Below are 5681 nucleotides of genomic sequence, written 5' to 3' on the forward strand. Positions count from 1 at the left end.
AGTCCTTACTAAAATGTCTCATTAAAGACTAAGCTTCTGATACATCTGTCCAAAGATGACTGATTAGATACGTACATTTTAACTGAAGTAGACACAAGCTCACTGCAAATGTTTCATTTAGATGTAAAAGTTGATTTTTTATTTCCACCCAGTGGTCTCTGCTTAGAAAAGCATTGAGAAGCTAAATCATCTACACTGCGTTCAATAAAAAATTAATGCTAGACAGCAGATATGATCAATCTATAATGATATCCTTCATAAATCTCTAATAGCTGTTTAATATTAGAAAAGTGTGTCACATCACGGGCTTTAGCCCAGACCAGATTGCCTCTGTGTTCCTATTAAACCGTTGATTAAAGCTTTTAATTAACATCAGGATAGTGCAACCAATGGGGGGAAAAATATACACTTGGAGCAGTAAAAGGATTTTCATTTCAAGTTTCCAGCTGCAATCCAATCATTGGATCTTAAAATATTAATAAACTATGAATTGCTATTTTAAATGGTTGCAGGAAAGGTGCAATCCTAATTGCGAAATACCCCATCTCATTAGAAACAGTGGCTTCTCTTCTAAATAGAGGAACGTACTGAAGAAGTTCAGTAGAAATCTCATGTCCTGCTTCGACCGACACTTTAACACAAGGTAGATGGGCTTACGTATTATATACATACAGTCGTGAAAAAGTAAGTACACCCCACGAAATGTAATGTAATTTTTTAGACATAAGTGAGCATATCAAGATTTATTCTTCATTGAACAGTATCTAGAGACAAAGGTGATATAATATAACAAACATCACGCCATGTTTATATTTTGTTGCTCATTGTATAATTTAAATAAACACAAATGCAAATTTCGCATGTGAAAAAAGTAAGTGCACCCCAGATAATCATCACTACCTTAAATACCTTCAAATACAATTAGGGGCCAATTATTAGATAAATAGAATTTTTTATTGTCATTATGCATACACATAATGAAATTTTTTGTTGGTAGGACTCGGCTTCAAGGCAGAATACCATATTTACTCGTGTACCACGCGCCCTCGTGTAAGACGTGCACACTAATTTTTACAAAGAAAATTGGGAAAATCATTTTGCCCCGTGTACGACGTGCGTTGTGATTGTATAGGAAGCGTTTAGAGTGAGAGAGAGAATACACGAACAAGCGAGTGAGAGAGAGCGCCAGTGTTCGAGCGAAAGAGAGAGAGAGCGAGCGAGCCCAAGCAGAAGAAGTAAACATTACAGAATTACATTTCCTCGTGTATGACGCGCACCTGATTTTCTAAAGCTAATTTTCGGGAAAAAATGTGCGCGTGGTACACACGTAAATACAGTACTTAAAATACACAATACACTATAAATAATAAAATAAACATAATAAGTATAAAAGACATTAGCAATAAAACATCATCGAGTCCAGACTTTTTGAGGTAGTACACCTGCAGAGACCAGTGATCTGTGTGCGTGGGTCTGCAGGAATACAACAACAACATTTATTTATATAGCACATTTTCATACAAACAGTAGCTCAAAGTGCTTTACATAATAAAGAATAGAAAAATAAAAGACACAATAAGAAAACAAAATAAATCAACATTAATTAACATCGAATAAGAGTAAGGCTCAATTGCCAGGGGGGACAGAAAAAACAAAAAAACTCCAAACGGCTGGAGAAAAAATAAGATCTGTAGGGATTCCAGACCATGAGACCGCCCAGTCCCCTCTGGGCATCCTACCTAAGATAAATCAAACAGTCCTCTTTGGATTTAGGGTTCTCACGGAAGGGCAATACGAATACAAGTGTCTGAGTTTGATTACGAGGGAAAGTGCGTGTGCATGTCTACAGTGGGGCAGGTTAGGGGTAGATGTAGATGTATGTGCGTGTATCAGCAGGGGCAGATGGGCTTCACAACTCTGGGGAAAAAGCTGTCTTTCAGTCTGCTTGTGTGTGTTTTTATGTTTCTGTTCCGCTTTCCTGAAGGAAGTGGTACAACAGTTCATTTCCCGGATGGGTGAGATCTGCAGCTATACATTTGGCCCACTTCTGCACCCTTCCAGCATATACAGAGTCCAGGTCTAGAAGAGGAGTTCCCACGATCCCCTGTGCTGTTCTCATCACCCATGCCTTCCTGTCCTGTCCTGTGCAGCTGCCGTACCACACTGTCATACTGTGACAGAGAATGCTTTCTATAGCGGATTTGTAGAAGTTTGTGAGTAGCAGAGAGGAGAATCCAGCACGTTTCATCTTTTGAGGAAGAAGAGTCTTTGTTGGGCCTTCCTTACCAGGTGAGATGTGTTCAAAGAGCAGGTCAGATCCAATATGACGTGGATACCCAAGAACTTGAAATTGTCCACACACATTACAGTCTTCTCTTGTATGAATATAGGAACATGTTCTGTTCTTCTGGACCTCCTATTGTCCATAATTACCTCTTTGGTCTTGCTGGTGTTCAAGATGAGGTTGTTGGCTGAGCACCATAGTGCTAGGTGTTGTATCTCCTCTCTGTAGTAAGTCTCATCATTGTCTGATATGAGACCCACCACGGTCGTATCATCCGCAAACTTCACAACCATATTTGTGGCATGGATGGCAGAGCAATTATGTGTAAATTACATGAAGAGTGCTGGGCTGAGCACACAACCCTGTGGCGTGCCCGAGTTCAGAACCAGTATGGCTGATGTACGATCTCCAATTCTTACCACCTGAGGCCAGTTGGTGAGAAATTCCTTGATCCAAAGACACAACAATGAGGACAGACCCAGATTATGAAGCTTTTGTACCGGCTTGTCTGGGATTACAATGTTAAATGCTGAACTAAAATCGACGAATAGCATCCTAACATAAGTGTTAGGGCACTGCAGATGAGTCAGGGCTCTGTGAAGTAATATTGAGATGGCATCCTCTGTCGATCTGTTCCTCCTTTAGGCGAACTGATGGTTGTCAAATCCAGCAGGGATGGCATCCTTAATGTACTTTAGGAGGATTCTCTCAAAGCACTTCAGTATCACTGGGGTCAGAGCCACAGGGCGGTAATCATTAAGGCAGGTGACCGCTGATTTTTTAGGCACTGGCTCAATAGTGGAGGATTTGAGGCAGACAGGGACCATTGTAAGGTTGAAAATGTCCAGAAAGACCCCTGCCAATTGATTAGCACATATTTTCAGTGTCTTACCCTACACCCAGTCCAGTCCTGCAGCTTTGTTGGTGTTGATCCTCCTCAGGGTGGACCTCACTTGGTGTAGTTCTACAGTCTCCCTGCTGCTAGATGCATCAAAGTGTGCAAAGAAACTGTTCAAGGTGTCAGGGAGACTAGGGTCATAGCTGACCTGCTGATCTATGTGCTTATAATGCCTTATGGTCTTTAAGCCTCTCCACATGTTCTGTGGGTCGTTGTCATCAAAATACTCCTCGATATACTGTTTGTATCTGTATTTTGCCAGGTTTATTCCTTTTTTTTAGTTCTTTTTGGGCTTTGTTATATGCCAGCCTGTCGCCTGACCTAAATGCAGCGTCCCGAGCTTTAAGCAGGGACCTCACTGTACTGTCCAGCCACGGTTTATGATTTGGAAACACCCTAAAGGTCTTTGAGGGCAGGACAGCATCAGTACAGAACTGCACATAGGATAGGACAGATGATGTATATCCCTCTAGATCTGAGCCCTCTGAACACTCCCCAGTCAATATCCTCAAAACAGTCCTGTGATGCTGAAGATGCCTCCTCAGTCCATACCTGTACTATTCTGGTAGTCAGTTTCAACTTGCAGATCATGGGAGTATAGGCTGGGATCAGCTCCACTGCGATGTGGTCCGACGGGCCCAGCTGCTACCGCCTTGTACGCTCCTGGGATGTTGCAATAAACTTGATCCAAAATGCTATTGTCTCTAGTTGGAAAGTTTATAAAAGCTTGAAATTTGTGAAGCACTGTTATAAATTCAACATGATTAAAGTCATCAGCCACAATCACAGCCGCGTCTGGATTGGCATTCATTTGTCTGCTAATCAGGCAGTACAACTCTTCCAATGCTAATTTAGCGTTAGCTCGCGGTGGGCTATAAACAGCCACTATCAGGATAGAGGACAACTCTCTTACCGTCTTGAATGGTCTACATTTCACTTCCAGATATTCCAAGTCGGGGGAGCTGTATGTTCCAATAATGTTTGTAGCTGTATACCAGGATTTATTAATGTATAGCGCCAGTCCTCCACCTTTACATTTAGCAGAAGCTGCAGTCCTGTCTGCCCGGAACAAAGTGCACCCCTCTAGCTTCACCACGGTGTCTGGGATGTTATTATCCACCCAGGTCTTGGTAATAATTGCCATACAACTGTCCACCCTACGTGAGGCGATCCTCAGCCGAATCTTGTCCATCTTATTGGCAAGAGACCTGGCGTTAGCGAGGAAGAGACTGAGAAGAGCTGGTCTGTATGTGTTAGCATGTAGCCTAGTGCTAGTCTGCTCCTTCTGCCCTGCTTTTGTTTACGTTGTCTCCTCCTCCGTCTCGGCCACAGAGGGGGGATGGTAAAAGCCTCAGTAGTCCACCGTACTTCTGGTTGAATAAAGTCCAGCCGTGGGGATGCGTGGAGCTCATACCACTTCCCTATATTAATTAAATCAGCCCTTTTATACTGGATTAACACTTTGAGTGGTTTAACTAACAGTAAAAACTTAATTGAAAATAAAACAAAGCCATAAGCAGAGAGCCACCGCGCCGCTGCTTGTCCGTGCCACCATTGCATCTGATAAAATGATAGAGGATCTTGTCAGAGTCTGTTCTCTTAGACAATCAGACAACCTGAAATATTTAGTCTGGTTTGTTGTTGACGTGTGTGTTATCATCATGTCTCGATTGAATGGGCCGTTTGAGTTATTCACATAGAACGATATGAATGCCTGTTCATCTGGGATGGGTTTTAAAAAATATCTCCAAATAATTACGGTTAGGATTAGGGTTTCAACCATTCCACTGTCTGGGAGATCATCAATTTTTCAAACAACTGCCAACTTGTCCAGGCCAGGCCACCCCAGCAAGTTCAGTCTGAGAGCAGAGTGCAAGATGTCTCTGAGGATCCCAGAATTTTATCATTGAACCTCCAGGTGGCTCTTCTTGCTGTTGATGTCAAAGTGCATGAGTTTACCATTAAAAGAAGCTGCACACATTACATCTTCATTAGCAGTGTATCCGACTGCATCGAGAAGTTTACTTACCTCGGCAGTGACATTCATGTCTCTGGTGACTCTTCCTATGAAGTCAGTAGACAGATTGGGAGAGCATGGGAGGTCATGAGGTCGCTGGAAAGGGGTGTGTGATGCTCCCGATATCTATGCAAAAGGATGAAGACCCAAGTCTTTAGAGTCCTGGTGCTTCCTGTCTTGCTATATGGTTTGTGAGACATGGACGCTATCCAGTGACCTGAGATGAAGACTGGGCTCCATTGGTATTGTGTCTCTTCGGAGAATCCTTGGGAACCGCTGGTTTGACTTTGTGTCAAATGAGTGGTGCTCATGGAGTCCTGAATGAGGCACATTACCTGCATTGTGATGGAGCGTCAGTTATGGCACTATGGCCATGTGGCGCAATTCCCCGAGGGTGATCCAGCTTGTAGGATCTTTATTTTTGAGGACCCAAGTGGCTGGGCCAGGCCAAGGGGTCACCCACGTAACACTTGCCTGCAGCA

The sequence above is a fragment of the Polypterus senegalus genome, chromosome 14 (assembly GCF_016835505.1).
Source record: "Polypterus senegalus isolate Bchr_013 chromosome 14, ASM1683550v1, whole genome shotgun sequence".
In the NCBI taxonomy this organism is placed as follows: domain Eukaryota; kingdom Metazoa; phylum Chordata; class Cladistia; order Polypteriformes; family Polypteridae; genus Polypterus; species Polypterus senegalus.